This window comes from Homarus americanus, unplaced genomic scaffold, assembly GCF_018991925.1.
Source record: "Homarus americanus isolate GMGI-L3 unplaced genomic scaffold, GMGI_Hamer_2.0 scaffold56009, whole genome shotgun sequence".
NCBI lineage: Eukaryota > Metazoa > Arthropoda > Malacostraca > Decapoda > Nephropidae > Homarus > Homarus americanus.
Window position 1 is genome coordinate 4162099 of NW_024739542.1, and position 19416 is coordinate 4181514.

At 39.9% G+C, this 19416-nt stretch overlaps 1 protein-coding gene and 1 long non-coding RNA gene across 2 annotated transcripts in view; one reads left to right on the forward strand and one right to left on the reverse strand.

Annotated features, from left to right (window-relative positions):
* The window catches only part of LOC121874884, a 113881-nt gene that overhangs the window by 50951 nt on the left and 43514 nt on the right, over positions 1-19416 (reverse strand). The window lies entirely within an intron of this gene.
* LOC121874886 overlaps positions 1-19416 on the forward strand; it is a 97006-nt gene that overhangs the window by 7764 nt on the left and 69826 nt on the right. Inside the window, exon 2 of the long non-coding RNA XR_006090507.1 lies at positions 5049-5377. This is a non-coding gene — a long non-coding RNA (uncharacterized LOC121874886). The remainder of the gene's footprint in view (positions 1-5048; positions 5378-19416) is intronic.

Consider the following 19416-nt stretch of genomic DNA (forward strand, 5'->3'; position numbering starts at 1 on the left):
CTGGTGCTGAAGTCCTCTTGCTTGCACTTATTCCAGAGAGAGAGAGAGAGAGAGGGAGAGAGAGAGAGAGAGAGAGAGAGAGAGAGAGAGAGAGAGAGAGTATTATTCCAGGGTTGAATAGGCTACTCGAGTTAAGTCGAGGACAAATATTGTAATTCTATTCAGGATAATGCCAGCTTGGGTGAAGCTGCAGCCGTAGTGGAGGAAGTTTTTATGCTGCCGCAGTTTACAATTGTCTTGGCATCCAGAGTTTGACTTTTCGTTCACGTCTGTGTCTGTCGATATTCGTGTCAAGCATTCATGTTGGCGTGTCCTACTTCATCGTGGATGGATCTCATACCTCTTGGTTTCAGGTTAGGTTAGGTTTGGTTATGGTCAATACTTGTGTGTGTCATAACCTCGCCACACGTCTCGGGTAATATATCGTTTCTGAAGCATATTATCTATTTGGGTCTGTACTCAATACGTTGGTTATGTGTCACGATCAGTTCCTTAAGCAAAAGTTACATCTTCACCTCCTGAAGTTGTTAGCTTTCTGTAATTATCTCAAGATATATTAGGCTCTACACTGCCTGGGTCTATCAGTCGTATATTCGAGTTGTTGATGTTTAATCTTCTCATAGTTTGAGCTGCTCCAACCCAGGGTTAATTAACTGTGTTATTTGTTGACCATCATTCTAGTTAGCATGACTTCATGTAATCACGTTCTGCTCAAGATGTGTGTGTGTGTGTGTGTGTGTGTGTGTGTGTGTGTGTGTGTGTGTGTGTGTGTGTGTGTGTGTGTGTGTGTGTGTGTGTGTGTGTGTGTGTGTGTGTGTGTGTGTGTGTGTGTGTGTGTGTGTGTGTGTGTAAGCTATCAGGAAAACGAGACACTAAAATTCACGTCAAATTTTAGGGAACATTTTATTTTTATGTACAAAAGGACGGAACAGACCAGCTACAAATTGTGTTGCCAGTCAACTAGTCCGCCAGGTTCATGCTCCGCCTCCGGTATATATATATATATATATATATATATATATATATATATATATATATATATATATATATATATATATATATATATATATATATATATATATATATATATTCTGTTTTGTTTAAACGACCGTGCGGCACGTCCACTAACAGAACAAAAATCTGTAAAACTACGTGAACAAATTTTCGCCAAAATGAAAGAGTGAGGTTTGAATGACGTAAAAAAATGATTAGCGAACACAGCAGAGTGGAAGCTGTGGGTGGCGGTGAGAGGTCTTCCCTCCGACAGCTTCAGGGTCTTCCTATGAATCTACAGATGAGTCGAGCAGCAGTCATATGTTAATCAGGTCGGCGAATCAACGCGATAGGTTAGCAGCTCCACTATAACGGGCCACCATCAGTCTTGGTGATCATTTTCTCAACCATTAATACTAACAGACGGACGGCCGAAAGCATAATGCCTCCGCTACCATTAGAGCGGTAAAGGTGTATAAAAAAAACGGACTTTCTTTTGAGACATCACCGAATAATATTACCACTTGCAGTGTTGGTAAATCTGTATGTTTGTTTGTTTGTTTGTTTGTTTGCGGGGTTCAATATGAATACATGTGTTTGAATAGACTGAGGAATCCCCGTGGCGAGCCCTGTCCAAACACGTCAGTTATTCTGGCAATGTGAACTAGTGTTGTTAATGACATAGTCTCGATGCCTCTGTCTGTCAGTGAGGGAGGGGTGTGGGTGGGGCAGGAGGTGAGGGAGGAGTGTGGGTGGGGCAGGAGGTGAGGGAGGAGTGTGGGTGGGGCAGGAGGTGAGGGAGGAGTGTGGGTGGGCAGGAGGTGGAGGAGGAGGTGGGTGGGGCAGGAGGTGAGGAGGAGTGGGGGGGGGCAGGAGGTGAGGCAGGGGTGTGGGTGGGGGCAGGAGGTGAGGGGAGGAGGTGGGGGCAGGAGGTGAGGGAGGGGTGGGTGGGGCAGGAGGTGAGGGAGGGGGTGTGGGTGGGGGCAGGAGGGGTGAGGAGGTGGGTGGGGCAGGAGGTGAGGGAGGAGTGTGGGTGGGGCAGGAGATTGCTTGAGTAAGCTTCATTAAAGTTAAACTATCGTCGCCTTCTTCACATGATAATAATTCCACATTTGAAGTTGTTTCTAAGGAAGGCGGACTAGGGATTGGTTAACTTGCAGTGTGTGACGCGGGTGCAGTAGATGGTACAATGTGCTCGGACACACGATATTTCTTCGATCATTTCCCTCCTTGTACTTAAACAGATCCACCATACAACAGCAACAGTCATCATGATGGTTTGTTGGTCAACCATAACTATGTCAAAATAAACATGATAAGCACAGCAGAACTTAGTGCCAGGTAGAGTCTTGTGCTTGACCTGACTAGGACTGATGTAATATCCGCAAACATAGAAGAACGAGTCTGGGGATAGGTGACAAGTTCTACTGGTAACCATGGCGCCATCGTCCCACTGAGAGTTCAAGCAGCACTGATCGATGACTGAACTTTGTGCGCCGCCCAAAGTCCAAATATTCCCTCACCCAGTGTTGTCAGACTTATCCTGCAGTTTTTTGTTTGAGTAAATGTTTCTTTAGTAATGCGAGCATACTGGTTACAGATCTGGCAACGGTTTGTCATACTCCCATTAATTTATGAGAAATTAGTGAGATTGTTTTTTTTTTCATCCAAATTTCATGATTTTCAGGCATTTTTAGAAATATTCAATGTAGTAGTTATAGTTATGTATATTTATAGTTTATTTTGTGGATTATTATCTTCAAAATAAACTAGTAATATACATAGTTATAATAAATACCTGTAAATGTTTGTTAAAATTCATAAAACTTCTGTCAATATTATTTAAAAACAAAAGACAGCGGGGCAACACCAATGACAGACTCGGCATCAACATGAACAAATTATTAAATAAAAGCAACAAAATATTTGACAAATAAATTTTTGCACAGTGTAATTAGCTACTCTGTTTAATACATGTCCATGCACACCACACCATGTTGACCACACCATGTTGACCACACCATGTTGACCACACTATGCTGGCCACACTATGTTGACCATACTATGCTGACCATACCATACTGACCACACTATGTTGACCACACCATATTGATCACACTATGTTGACCAACCATGTTGACCACATCATGTTGACCACACCTTGTTGACCACACTATGTTGACCATACCGACCACACTTTGTTGAAAATAGAAGAAGGACGAGAGAGAGAGAGAGAGAGAGAGAAAGAGAGAGAGAGAGAGAGAGAGAAGAGGGAGAGAAAGTGAGGGGGGGAGAGGGGAGGAAGGGTAGGAACCTGTATGAAAACAAAACTGCCTAAGAGTGGATTGGCAGTGAAGTGAACAGCCTCGTTGGCATGGACGAACGAGGTAGTTGGGCAGTTTACGACGTGGCGAGGCTAATGTGATTCAGGAAGAGTGGAAGATACTACCCTGTTATGTGCCTAGTTGTAGTAGTGGTAGTGGTGGTAGTAGTGGTGGTGGTGGTGGTAGTGGTGGTAGTAGTGGTGGTGGTGGTAGTAGTTTGTGATAGTGGTAGGAATAGTTGTGATGGGGATGGTGAAAGGAATGTTTTGATGGTGGTGGCGATGGTGATAAGAGTGGTATTAGTAGTAGTAGTAGTGGTGGTGATATGTACACACACACACACACACACACACACACACACACACACACACGGGACGTAGGAATTAACATAAAGTAAATCCAAACTCACTGATGCTATTAAGTGAAGCATCATTAAAGTATTATATCCTCATCCTGCACCATAGAGAGAGAGAGAGAGGGAAGGAGGGAAAAGTGTGACTCAGGCAGGAAGTCGTGAGGGAAAAGTGTGACTCGGGTAGGAGGTCGTGAGGGAGAGGTATGACTCAAACAAGAGGTCGTGAGGGAGAGGTATGACTCAAACAAGAGGCCGTGGGGGAGAAGTATACTCTCAGGCAGGAGGTCGTGAGGAAGAGATACGACTCATACAAGAGGTCGTGGGGGAGAAGTATACTCTCAGGCAGGAGGTCGTGAGGAAGAGATACGACTCATACAAGAGATCGTGATGGAGAAGTATACTTTCAGGCAGGAGGTCGTGGGCTTAACAGTCTTGTATACCATCTAGAGGGCAGTAACATATTATAAAACTAACATCACCAACTCTCATGGTTATGTTCCCTTGACTGTGATTCATCTTACCCAGAGCCTTGGTTGGTTTTTGGCTGGTGATGTATACAGTGTATTAGGGGCTTAAGTAATAGTCCTGTATATAATTTACTTTATAAACCAAATAAATAACATAATTTCACTTTGGTAATAACTGAATTATTTTGCTCTTCATAAACCAATATTTAAGAAAAAAAATTAAGTTCCTTTTAATTTTTGATGAATGTGGTAAGACCTCCTGGTGAAGTGGCTTTCTCTACTGGTAAGCTGCTCCACGCCGCTGACTCACCACTCAACGAAAATGTCTCATCCATCTCCCTGATATAGAGAGAGACCTGTGGCAGGCTGAGAGGTGGGGAGGCGCTGGGTGCTTCAGGAATTGTCGGGGAGTTGGGTGAGAGATGTGGCGGTGGGGAATGTTGTGAGCCAGGGGTTGGTGGGAAGCTGTCTGGAGTGTATAACTTGTCACCTTTGACTGTGATGTAGAGGTGGTTGCCAAGATTGTATTGTTTAACTAACCGAGGAGTATTATGTTTGAAGTCTTTTGGTCAAATGGGCCCCAGTCCTAATAGACCCTTGTCCTAACAGACCCCAACTTAACCTAGCCTAACCAAACCAAAATAACCTAACCTAACCTAACCTAAAAATTTTAATTAATCCAATGTGTCACAGTCCTATATTGAACACATTTTTCTATTATATATTTGAAGCCATTTAACCCGTGAAATTTTCTTTTATATTTTCAGGGAAATATTTTAACTATGCGTATCCCGCGAGGCTCTGAGACTACCTGGTTTAACCTCGGGTGTTCTCAGCAGTTTGGAGCCTCTCTCTCTCTCTCTCAGAAAGTCAGCAATTTAGTGACTCCTCGCATTTCGTGTCTTACAGAGCGTCGGTACAAGCTTCCGGAAATGAGAGGCGAGGCGTGTGTTGGTGACCAGTAAACCACTAAGATGAATTTTAAGACACCTTGATGTTCCTCTGAAGATTATTGATTGCAACTCTAATGAACCCTCCAACCCAACCATAAGCATTTGGGGTCTATTAAGAGGCGAGGCCCTTTAAGACGCCTTAGGACGACAACAACACCATACATCTCTCAGTGTAACTAGAGAGAACAGACGAGTTAAATTTGACGACAGTAATTACGGAAAAATTAAGTCATCTTAGGGGACCTTGGATAGGATTCTTAAAGGTTCAGACGATTGTTATTCCAAGTAAGTGAATTTTTTTATTTATTTTTTGTCTTAAGTTAAAGTACGAGTATAACATTCATAATTGGCGTCAATTTTACTGAGACTACCGTTCGCTTAGTATGAGTTTGGTGACAATATTTACATACAAAAGCTTCAGAATTATTATACCATTTTAGATATTATTGTTATGCTTTAGCTTCAGTCATGCCAATTAGTTGTGGACTTATATCTTCAAATACGATGAAAATTGAACTTCTAAAGCCTTTAAGAATTCTGGCTCTGGATTAATAACTCTCCATATTGTGCTCGTAGTGTGGGTGTGTGGTGAGGTGAGGTGAGGTGAGGTGAGGTGAGGTGAGGTGAGATGAGGAGAGGTGGGGTGAGGTGAGGTGAGGTGAGGTAAACATTATGTTGTCGACACTTGGAGGTTTGTTTATGAAATTAGCTGAGTGACGTCAATCCGCAGTCCATGGCGCTAGTAAGTAAAGCCTGACTGTTTTTCGATATGTCAGTCATCAGCAGGCAGGAATAAATTGGACGATTCTTATTCACGCGTCGCCCACCCCATGCATGAAGCGCTGCTGTAATGGCGCCTCCTGGGGGTGTAAATATTGACAACTTGTGCAGAGAGAGAGAGAGAGAGTAAGTGTAAGATGTGTTTACCTTTAGTCCAACTTATATTCTCTCACAAATAATGAGATAAAAAAGTTTAAGTACAGTAATATAGAAGCAATATTGACCTTTATTATAACTTATCTTGTTACCTGTAGGCATGTGTCTAGTCGTTTACTGCTTAATGATCACGTGACACACACACACACACACACACACACACACACACACACACACACACACACACACACACACACACACACACACACACACATACATAGTTCCATCTGTATACTTAGTGTTGATAAATTGGTTGAAGAAATAGACAGTAAAGAAGGCTGTATTGAACTCCATTATGTGCAATTATAGTAGCAAATAATGGAGGTGCAACTTAAGGGTGATGATTTTCAATAGTTTTTTCTTAACTCGATACTATAATACTCTTTGGATCTACTTGCTGCCAATTACCCCTTTACACGTATTACTCTTTCTTTTTGTCATATACTGTAAATAAATAAAATACGATAATAAACGAACTGTAAAGTAGAAGAAACAGAAGAAAACATATGTGGGAGTAGTGTGTGTGAGGTAGTGTGTGAGTGTGATGTAGTGTGTGAGTGTGTGAGGTAGTGTGTGTGTGTGAGGTAGTGTGTGTGTGTGTGTGTGAGGTGTGTGTGTGTGTGTGTGTGTGGTGGTGGAGTGTGGGTGTGGGGTGTGTGTGTGTGTGATGTGTGTGTGTGTGTGAGGTGGTGTGTTTGTGTGGTGGTGTGTGTGTGTGGGGTGGTGTGTGTGTGGGTGGTATGTGTGTGTGTGTGGTGTGTGTGTGGGTGGTGTGTGAGTGTGGGTGTGGTGTGTGTGGTGGTGGTGTGTGTGGTGGTGTGTGTGTGTGTGTGAGTGTGGTGGTGTGTGTGTGTGTGTGGGTGGGTGTGTGGGTGTGGGGTGGTGTGTGTGTGGGGTGGTGGTGTGGTGTGTGGTGTGTGTGTGGTGGTGTGTGTGGGTGGTGTGTGAGGTGGTGGTGTGTGTGGTAGTGGTGGTGGTGTTTGTGAGGTAGTGTGTGTGGTGTGTGTGTGTGGTGTGTGTGGTAGTGTGTGGTGGTGTGTGGGGTGTGGGGTGGTGTTTGTGGTGGTGTGTGTGTGGTGTGTGTGGGGTGTGTGGTGTGAGGTGGTGTTTGTGTGAGGGTGTGTGTGAGTGTGTGTGAGTAGTGTGTTGTGGGGTGTGTGTGTGTGAGGTGAGTGTGTGGGGTGTGTGTGGTGTGTGTGTGTGGGTGTGGTGTTGGTAGTGTGTGTGTGTGGTAGTGTGTGTAGGTGAGTGTGGTGTGAGGTGTGTTTGTGTGGTGTGTGTGAGTGTGAGGTGGTGTTTGTGAGGTGGTGTGTGTGGTGGTGTGTGTGGGTGGTGTGTGTGGTGTGTGAGTGTGGTGGTGGTTTGTGGTGGTGTGTGTGTGTGGGGTGGTGTGTGTGGGTGGTGTGTGGTGTGTGGTGGTGTTGTGTGTGGGTGTGGTGTGTGAGGTGTGTGTGAGTGTGGTGTGAGGTGGTGTGTGTGGGGTGGTGTTGTGTGTGGTGGTGGTGTGTGAGGGTGGTGTGTGTGGTGTGTTTGTGGTGTGTTGTGTGGTGGGGTGTGTGTGTGGGGTGGTGTGTGTGTGGGTGTGTGATGTGTGTGGTGTGTGTGTGTGAGGTGGTGTGTGCGTGGGTGGTGTGTGTGAGGTGGTGTGTGTGTGAGGTGTGTGTGTGGTGTGTGGTGGTGTGTGTGGGGTGGTGTGTGGTGTGTGGGTGTGTGTGGTGAGTGTGTGAGGTGGTGTGTGGCTGGTGTGTGTGTGTGGTGTGTGTGGTGTGTGTGTGTGGTGTGTGTGGTGTGGGTGGGTGTGTGAGGTAGTGTGTGAATGTGAGGTAGTGTTCGTGTGGTAGCGTGTGTGAGGTAGTGTTTGTGAGGTAGTATGTGTGAGGTAGTGTTCGTGTGGTAGTGTGTGTGAGTTAGGTAGTGGCAGCTCTTTTTACCATCACACACATTAATAGATTTTCCCTGAGGTTCGCTAATTAATCCTCCCTAATGCATATATCAATTCTGGACGGCATTTAAGTGCCTTATGTAGAGGATTTATAAACGTGGAATTTTTTTTTCTTTCTCGAATATCGGTATTTTATTGACATTATTTCACACGGAATAGATTATTATCTTTAGAGAGAGATTCACTAGAATAGTAATTTGAATGATTTTCTAAAAGGTAAAAAAAAAAAGAAAGACAAGAATTATAAGTTATTTAGTTTTTATTGTATAGTGTTGTTAATGTTATTTGTTACTGAGCTTCATTAACGTGTATTTTAGATTAATGAAAACATAAGTTATTAAACACTAAGAACGATGTCTCACCAGTACAGTATATCATGTTACAGTGTGTGACGGTCATTAGTACACTTTGTCATTAACTAACTTTTACTTCGATTAAAAAGAAATCTCACGTTAGCTTTTAGGAGTATTACTTATACAGCTCTGAGCCATATAATAGCCTAATGGATTATGCAAAATATATATTTATATATATATAAAACTAATTGCGATGTTTACGTTATACCCATGACTTCCAATTAATTTCCATGTGACTAAATGCAATTATTCCTGATAGTTAATAACATATTATAATCATTTAAATTTTGAATTCATTTGCACTTATCTCACATGACCCGCGTTAGCAAAATTGAATTAGGCAGAGTCCGAGTCGGTAATTACTGGTTCGGCTATAAATTGTTCCGTATATATGATACCTTTCACACACCTGTACACACACCTAACACACACACCTAACACATCTAACACACACACACACTTAACACACCTAACACACACACACACCCACACCCACACACAGGTGCTCTGCCAGTCACTTATCCACACTTGCGCATCTTTTAGCTATGCTGTCTCTGGCCACACACTCTCTCTATCCTCCTATTCATCCCTGAGCCGTCCAATTATACTCTTTCATCCACCCTCTCCTCTATCTTTTTTCTTTTCTTTATCTATTCACCCCCCAGAGTAGGTGATTAATGTACGTCTCGTTAATCTTCTTATTGTGGGCTACATTGAACGAGGAACAAATGGTTAAAGTCGATTTATAAGCATTATGCGTGAAATATATCAGGTCTGGCTGGATTTTGGGACTGTCAATTATTTTTTCTTTCTGTGAATGGTATTGTTGTGATTATAATTTATCCTCACCTGACTGGATGTAACTTGTGGATATAATAATAATAATAATAATAATAATAATAATAATAATAATAATAATAATAATAATAATAATAATAATAATAATTGAAAATAATGGTCATATGGCACAATAATCGTAACACAAATGATAATATTAATCTTGGTAAGTTCTATACATGATTTATACACACACACACACACCAAAAATAAATAAAATTCAGACATTGAAGCTAGTTTTTGCCTCCCTCAAACGCCATTACCTGAATTGAAACTGCTGGAAAATACTCATCAAGAAAATATGACTTGTAATATATTGTACTTTTAAAATTTATATATATAATCTTTATGTAATGGACTACTGAAATACATCCAAATCCTGTAGTTTTCTATTCATTCGACAGACGGGTACAAGGTTTAGTGTGTGTGTGTGTGTGTGTGTGTGTGTGTGTGTGTGTGTGTGTGTGTGTGTGTGTGTGTGTGTGTGTGTGTGTGTGTGTGTGGTGGGCTTCTGGTGTAAGCCGAGTAATGGATCAATATTATTACATTAGAAGGGATAAGTCAGTGTTTTCTTTCCTGATGTTTACGTTATAATATATTCATTGAGTTTCAACAGCTTAGGTCAATGTTTTAATTCAGTAACAGTGCAAGTTATCAATAGTTGTCGTTGTTTTTGTTGTTGTTGTTGTTGCTGTTGTGATTTTGTTATTGCTGCTCTTAACTAGCTTTGGTGTTTAAGCTCGTTATTTTCCTTTCTTAAATATAGAAGTCATTAAGAATACTACTGAAGTGGTGTCAAGGGTAGTGCTGTATATTGTCACACACACACACACACACACACACACACACACACACACACACACACACACACGGAGGAATGTAAATTGTAGCGAAAGATTTCCTAAAATCGTAACTCAAAATTATAGATATAAGGGAACAAAACAGATTCACAGCTAGGCCCATGCAAAGATTTTTTAAACACCCGTGGTATAAATTGTTATATTATTTTTTAAACTAATAATAATTTTATATATATATATTTTTTTCATCTCAATCTTCTTAAAATTTCAAAGAACAAAATAAAACACCATTTTTTACTACAAATATTTTCCTACGCCAGGTTGACACATCAATTTATAACTCCTATAACCAATACTAAATTTCTGTCGTGAACTTTTCGGGTTAAAATCGACCCCCGAAACTCATCCCAGGAAATGAGGATTTTTATTATTTTTTTTCCGACTATCTTTTTGGTATCATTTTGGCTGCAGTTTACCATTTGTCAGGCTCGTGTATTTTACTCCATTTTTTTTTCTCACGAGGATCTATCTATGTGTTACAGCTGCGGCTTGGTATTACATGTTCTGTGGGTGTGTGTTGTGTATATGTCAGGCTGGGGTGTCTGTCTGGCTGTATGGATTGTTATTATTATTCCATGTTCTCTGTTTTTGTCTATATGTGCCTGTTTGCGTGTGTGTGTGTGTGTGTGTGTGTGTGTGTGTGTGTGTGTGTGTGTGTGTGTGTGTGTGTGTGTGTGTGTGTGTGTGTGTGTGTGTGTATATGTCTGGGTGATTATGCTTTTATTTTTTATGTTTATGTTCTTATTTTTTAATATTTTTTCATTCCGTTTTTCTTACTCTGTCATCTCTCTCTCTCTCTCTCTCTCTCTCTCTCTCTCTCTCTCTCTCTCTCTCTCTCTCTCTCCTCTCTCTCTCTCTCTCTCTCTCTCTCTCTCTCTCTCTCTCTCTCTAACACCCTTTCCGTGACAGTACTACTCTGTGTAATTAAAATATATATGTATAATGGATGAGTGAACGTGTATGTGTGTGTGTGTGTGTGTGTGTGTGTGTGTGTGTGTGTGTGTGTGTGTGTACATGGCTTGGTTAAGTAGCGAGAGATACATTTCTACACTAATTAATGACAATACACCGCCACTCTTTTCTCTTCGTCTCTAGATTAAGGTACTATTATTTTTATAACATGTACGACTATGTTAAGGCTCCTCCTCTATAATATTTTTAATCATCATGTAGGGGTTACTGCACAGGTACTCGTATGTTGTAAATAAACCTGTGATAAAATTGTTATATCTGCATTATTTTTTGTTTTTCTGTTTGATTCGTAGTAAACGTCACATAAACAGAATGAATATTTAAAGTAGTTCTGCGTTTTGCTCTGTAGGAATTTGCGAAGGTTGGTTGGAGCCCGTCTGCTGTCTGCTGGTGCTATTACACTCAAGTAATCCCCTGCCTCAGCATCTTTACAAAGTGTTATTGGAAATCAGTAAGAGGAGAATGGCTCAGATGTATGTATTCTGAGAATCTTTTTTTACTCTTTTGTGCAATCATGTTTATTTTTTGGTAATTCATTGATGCGTTTCTAGATTTGGGGCAGGGATCTTTGCCAAAAAAAAAAATAGAAATATGCATATACTGTATACACCTAAATGTCGCATATATATACAGTATATACGTGTTCATACGAATACAAACAAAGAGATGGATACAGGCAGATAAATACAGTGTTGTAAAAAATATGGATACAAAAAGTGTTGATATATTCAAACATTCATAAACTTCAGCCTGTGTGTGTTCACTGTTGGCAACATGAAGTGAACTTGTAAAGGTTATTGATTTTTGTTGTTGGTCATGTAACAGTACACGTCCCGCCAGCTGCCCGCGGTGTACACAACAGTGATAGTAGCCCCAGTCCCTGTTTGCAACCACTGAGCCATTACCAAATTAATCAATCACTATTCCAAACCAGACAATAATAAAACGTGGATTTTCTTTAAAACCATCATTAACATTCAACAATAATTTATTTCTTTACTACAAATGATTAGTAAATTTCCTGATATCAAATACTTGTTAAGTATAGACCTGAACATCATCGCGTTCACAACCGGTATAATTTGAGGCTGGTTTATCCAGTCTGTTCAGCTGGCCCGTGTACAGTACGTGTCTCAAGTCGCTAAAGAAGGTGACCTTTAATTATGACTCTTTGGGGGCGCAATGGCATAGGTAGAGGTCATATGCATCCTATAATTATCTAGGATGCTTTAATTATCCTGTGTAAATGTAATTAGTAAGGCAGATACTATTAGTGTAATCAAGAGTATGTATGTATGTATGTATGTATGTATGTATGTATGTATGTATGTATGTATGTATGTATGTATGTATGTATGTAGCAGTCGTCGAGGTTACTCACCACCATCATTAAAGCCCAGTTGTAGTAATTGCAAGATAATTACCCCGGTGTCAGGGCTGTTAGAGCGGCGTATCAATTAACGTCTCCTGCCGCTAACGACATAATTGCTTGTTAAGTAAAACGCCGAAGTGACGGTGGTTTCCATTAACTAACAGCTTCTTCCCCTTGTTACGAGATCGTCTACCTTGTTAATACCTAATATTATGGACGCCAATTTAATGCCCGTCAGATAGAATATTTTTTTTTTCAGAGATTATTATTATTATTATTATTATTATTATTATTATTATTATTATTATTATTATTATTATTATTATTATTATTAAACTTGTGTTGGCTTCACTGGCGAGATGTAAACGGTTGGTGAATCTGGGGAAACTTTTACACTGAGTATTCAGAACAGAGCGGAACAACACAACTTCACCGCACATCGTTTCAACAGCCACACTTTAAGTAAACATACATATTTCTGTTTGGATTTTGCTGTCGTAATCTAAAGCTAAATTCATAAATCAGGATTCCCCAACCTGTGGTACTGTACCGCTAGTGGTGCATTTGGCTTTGTCAGTGGTACGCTGTGAGTAGAAACTTTTATCCATTACTCGAGCGACGGAAATGAAAAATAAATCTGGTCATTAATCTGCTTTGAACCGTCGCGCCAAGTATTCTGGTGAAGCAGGACTCTCGTCTCTTTACCTCCTGAAAACACGAAATCTGATATCGATCACCTGGTGAGAAATAAACAGGCCTCAGCCATCGCACTGACTGTGGTGGTGGTTTCCTCAATGTCATCTATATACACCAAATTAAACCCATATTGAGTACCTATTAGCATTATCTTACCTGGACACTGTCTCGGCTCTTGAGAATGTTAAATATATTAGGTAATCATGTTGATGTCAATCAGTCTATGGTTATCACACGGTCACCCTTATTTACCTAACTATGGACGTAGTCGTACGCAGCTGTGTACGAAAAAGTCAAATAGTACACGTTAGCAGATTCAGAAAATAGTTACTGATGACTGATTTATATGATCGATGTTTAAGCTTCAGAGACAGTTTATATGAGAGACCACCTCATGCCATCCTACTGTTGCCGTGTTCAGTAAAATGTTGGTGGTTCAAATGCCAGATTTTTTAAACAGCGGTTGGTCTATCCGGTGTTAGTACAGGAGGAAACCGGACTCCTGGCAACCTGTGGTTTTTGGTAGAGAGGATCACACTGGATAACACCCTTCTCACGTGTGTCCGGACCAAGGAGGATTCGAACCCTTGATAATACTGGTGAGAGGAGATGGTCACATTACCTCTGTATGAAAGAAATATTAGCCTGGAACCGATGATTATCTTCTGTTTAAACGCTCCTTAATACAAAGAACAAAATCTGAGGAAATAAGTTGAAATTCCAATCATCCTCACCCTCACCCTCACCTATCAGATACTGTCCAGGGAAGTATGTCCACAGCTATAAGAGCACTCAGTTCATGTTCTGTATGTCACAACAGTCATTCAATCAATAGCATGTTTCCTTAACTTATTATCAATAGTTAACATCAGTCTTTAACTTTACTCCCATTCCACATCGTCTACAGCAAACACCTACCACCGTACATAACTCTTTCCGTTGACAACTATGGCCAGAGATCAGTGTATTAATGAATGAATTTGGTATTCAAATGATTAAGAAAAAAAAAACGTGAATCCGTATCACTGGAAAGGTCTCTAACTTAACCTAACCTAACCAAATTCAAGTCTATTTGTGGTAGTTGAATGAGGGTGCGCCAAGTCCGTAGACTTTTTATTGTGACGCATTATACATATTCCCACACATCATCGATATCAACTGAAGAGAATAAATATTATTAGCGTTCTGTCTACTTCATCAAAACCAATTAGCATATTAGCCTGAGTAATTAAGACTTACCAGTCCCTGTAATAGATTTTTCTAAGTCACGAGAGGGGGAACACAGAATCTGGTCTTAAATGACGCGCTGTATTTAGAATAGAATCTATACTGGATCCCCCTCTCCCTATTCTTGGTCGGTAAAAAAAGAAGGTTCCAATTCTCTTGTTATTTCTTTTCCAAAACGTTAAATCACTGTTATTCATAATATTTTTCCTTCAATTTCCAGTCTATGTTTGTGTTATCTTTAGTTATGAGGGACAAATATGTTATCTTATGTGGGACAGATAACAGACACCAACCACTTTTCTCAAATCGTCATTCTCGTTTTTTGATCAATGTTATTTTGTTCTCTCACCTAACATTATCTTTAGGTTCGTACTGCCTTTAGTTTGTGTTTGTCTTGTTACTCACGAGCCAGAGTGCAGTATATTTCTGAATTTATATTTGTTGGTGATTAATGTTAAGGATTAATGTAATATAACACGCTTAAAACACTTCATCTGTTAAATCTTATAGTAATGCAGTGTAACATTATTTTTAGTTTATATTTAGGACCAAATTATAATCAAAACTTTGTCACTTAACTTTTTTTTTTGAAACTATATTTTATTATTTATATTTCTATATATATTTTGTCTTTTTTATATTAATATTTATTTCATTTGGTTTGTCATTTAAGTTACGTATATTTATTTCCTCATCCTCTGGAGGCCATCAATGGTGAGAAGTTGATTAACTGAAGGGAGGTGAGGCAGAAAAGTGAATATCATTGGAACATCGAAAAGCCGATCATAAATATCAATATAGTGAGACTGATACAAAAGAGAGAGAGAGAGAGAGTAAATACAAAAACATGAAATACCATTATTGAACATTTAGAGAAAGGATAAGGTGGAAGATTTAACTCAAGGAGGAAAGAATTGAATGTAGTTAATGTGGTGTTAAGATCACAATAGAGAGAATATAACGACCCAGAATGTGCAGGAAAAATGTGTAGTGGATGAGAGGAGGGTAGAAGGATAATTGAGGGTAAGAGCGTGAAATAGTGAAGTGTATAGGGAGGTAAGATTAACACGGCAACAGGGGGAAAGAGTCTGCCATATGCAATACTTCCAGAAATGAGTAATGAATTTGAAGGTCAAAGAGAGAGAGAGAGGAAAGGTTTTACAGAATTCTCTCTGGTGTGAGATACAAAGAGGCAGCGAGGCGTAAGATGCGATAATGTGGAGGAAGGAGACTGTGAGGTGTAGTGAAGATGAAGTCCATTCCCTAGTGTGTGTGTGAGCCTTGTTCCTGAGTACATACGAGTAGTTCTAAGCCTTGTTCCTGAGTAGCTACGAGTAGTTCTAAGCCTTGTTCCTGAGTACATACAGGTAGTTCTAAGCTTGTTCCTGAGTACATACGAGTAGTTCTAAGCCTTGTTCTGGTACTAGTTCTCTTGTTCTGAGTACTAGAGTTAAGCCTTGTTCCTGAGTACATACGAGTAGTTCTAAGCCTTGTTCCTGAGTACATACGAGTAGTTCTAAGCCTTGTTCCTGAGTACATACGAGTAGTTCTAAGCCTTTTGTCAGTACATGCTTATAATAATAATATATAGCAAAATAAATATCAATTGCGGTAGTATGATGAAAATATCGAAAATTTATTAAAAAAACACACAAATAAACAAAGACATTTAAGGAGAGACAGTCAGAGTATGAGAGCAATATGGATACCAGAGCCACTGTGTTTATTTCAAGTTTTGATTATTTAAATTATAGGACTGAAGACCACAATCTTCTGGGATCACACACACACACACACACACACACACACACACACAACGCTGAAAATGTAAATACAATTTCTCGAACTCCCGAATAGAAGCTTTGAAGCGAACTGAAAAAGTGTGACAACATACATTTGTGTTAATTCCATTGAACATAATAATCGTAGGATTTTACAAGAATGAAATATATTCCTTACATTGTTAATACATCCACCAAAGATGACATCAGCGTATTTAAAGGACTAACTAATGATGGAACTAACGTGGCCATTGGCGCTAATAAGATAATGTATAACCTTGTGTGTTCTGGCTACAACCAATAATATTAACGCTAAATTTCCGATGCTTCAGCTAAATTTCCGATGCTTCAGATAGTTCCCGTAAACATGTATTCAGTAAGCAACATGTAACTCATCTTGTGAAATTTTAGCACTGGAAACTGTTATTGTATTTTTAACTTGATATCCTAGTTGACGGCGTCGTATTGAATAAGTCATTGTACTACATATTCCTACTCCACATTAGTCACTTCTTTATCCTAAACTACGGGTACACGTTGTTTATTTTCTTTTTATTATTTTTTATATCGTGTTTGTCACTGTGTCTTATTCTAACCTTCATTATACCTGTACAGTTATATCTACACTCTACAGCATACTACAATATACACAAAACCTTCCCCCAGTCAGAGCAGTGGAGGAGAGAGAGAGGCAGCTGTGTTGTTCAGAATTGTGTGTATGAGGTGTGCTGTTTACATTGCTCGCCCAATTAGTTCCAGGATCGCAGCTGCCAGAGTCTCACCGCCAGTCTTTGATCCACTATCTCGTCTTAACCTGTTTGTCAGACGTGTGTCAAGGTGTGGACTTTGACTCTTCACTTTAAACTGTTTATCGGGGTATTGTGTTATCTTCTTTGTTGTTCAAGGTAGGTGTTTGTACTTCAGTGCTTCAGGTGAAAATACTCTCTCTCTCTCTCTCTCTCTCTCTCTCTCTCTCTCTCTCTCTCTCTCTCTCTCTCTCTCTCTCTCTCTCTCTCTCTCTCTTACATAAGCATACAGCAATTAATTCTTAGGGGTTCTATATCATCTTGCTGGGGTTGTTAGCGTCTCCCAAATTATTTAATAGGTTACTGCCTCCTACACAGTCTTACATAGGTAACGGGGAGCACATCTTATAGGTTCAGCCGCAAATGTATTACAGAACTGCCCAAAATGACGTGTCTAAATATGTGCATCTCATAGGCAATTGGGGCGTTGCTGAGTAATAATGATAATAGACTTATTATTATTATTATTATTATTATTATTATTTGTTCCTCGTCAGGTTGGTGTTGGAGTCTCCTGATGTACCTTTAGTGTGTTGTTGCGTCTCCATTAATTCTCATGATAATGTCGCACCTCCATCATCACAACTTTTGTCCTGTTACCAAGTTTCACAGATTTATTACACCTCGCTGTGATAATTATTACACAAGTCTGTGCCCAGGGTGCAATATACACACTTCTTTATCTCCTCTGTATTTATGACATTCATTTTTGATCCATAAATTAGTGATATAAATCGGGTAGTTTTCTTGCCATCGTTGTCTTATTCCCTTAACTGCCTTGTTTGACCTCACAGTGTAGTACAGCGGGTGTCTTGTGGCTCTTCCGTCGTGGATCATAGTTTTTAATAACACACACACACACACACACACACACACACACACACACACACACCACACACACTGGTAAATCTGCCTCAGGGTCGTCTATCTCCTTCCTGACAGGTGGAAGGGGTAATTATGCACCTCCTTAATGTGTTCTAAATGCTGGCTGGGAAGACTCTGATTAAGGGAATGTTGAGCTGATGATTAAAGTAGTGAGACTCAAATCTTCCGTTGAGTTCGAGTAGTGATGATGATGTGTGTGTGTGTGTGTGTGTGTGTGTGTGTGTGTGTGTGTGTGTGTGTGTGTGTGTGTGTGTGTGTGAAAAAAAACATTCACTAAAACAAAGAAGAAATGTGAATTGCATTAATATAAACGTAACCGAAAATTATACTCAACCGAACCTAAAGTAATGAAGAGAAGAACAAAATATACATGTAAGAACTATGAAGAAGTCGGAGGTAAAGTTACTAGTTCGTGCTGCAGGAGGAGGACGAGGAGAGGGAGGGGGGTTGGTCGTACGGCTGGCAGCGTCTATAATGAAACGCAGTTGAAAAATTTCCTTCAGTCGGAAAATCATTGTCGGTCAATTAGTCGAGAAAGGCGAGTAATGAACTGACTAACGTATACGAAGAAAACTCCTAGATTCAGTTTTTATAAAATCTGGATTAATCGGGGTGGGTGTGAGGGGTGAGGGGGGAGGAGGGAGGTGGGGAGTGGAGCGTTTCCATAGTGAGAAGAAAGGAAGGAGGTATAGTAGACGTTATACTTATGGCTACGGTGTTAACTTAACCTCATAAAAACAAAACAACACTGGGAATAAATAATGGCGTGTAATTTTGGATATTATAATCGCTTTCATGTTTCTCCAGCCTCCTCGTTTCTCTCTCTCTCTTTCTTTCTTTTCTTTTTCTTTTCACTCTCTCATCATCATCGGGAGATATAACATGTCAAATAAAATCTCAATAAAAAAAAAACTTCCGTTACCCCTTCCAGCTACCCGTTTTTCTAGTCACTTTCCTTCCTGCCTTCCTTCCTTCCTTATTCCTTCCTCTCCTCTCTCATCTTCCCTTCCTTCCTTCCTTCCTCTCCCTAAATAGATTAGCCATTAGAAATATGGCTGTGATGCGTATAATTTCTCCACCCTTTCTCTCTCATTCTCATCTCCCTCTTTATTCCATCTTTCTGTTTCCTATTCTTATTCTCTCCTTTATCCTTCCTCTTTAATCTCCCCCCTTTTTTTTACTTACTCCTATTCTCTATGTCTTCATTTATTCCTTTATCACCATTTCCCCTCATCTTCCTTCTTTATTCTCCTTTACTCCCTTGTTTATTTGTTATTCTTTGTCTGTTTTAATGATTCTTTCATCTTCCTCTGTTCTCAGTTTTTTTGTTTTTACATCTCTAGTTATCCATTGTTTTACCTCTCTCTCTCTCTCTTTTACCTTCCTCATACCTCATTATCTTCTTCCTATCCCTTCCCTATTCCTTATTCCTCCTTCTCTCTCGTTTATTCACTTTAAATATCTTCCTTCTCATTTCCTCTACTTTTTTCTCATTTTAATTTTCTTATTTTAATTGCTTCCTTCTTTTTTTTAATTTACTTTCTCTTTTCTTTCTATTATCATCCAGAATAATTGTTTATGATCCTCAGGTGATGTGACGTTATGTGGTTAAGAGAGAGAGAGAGAGAGAGCACAACTCTCTCTCTCTCTGTTC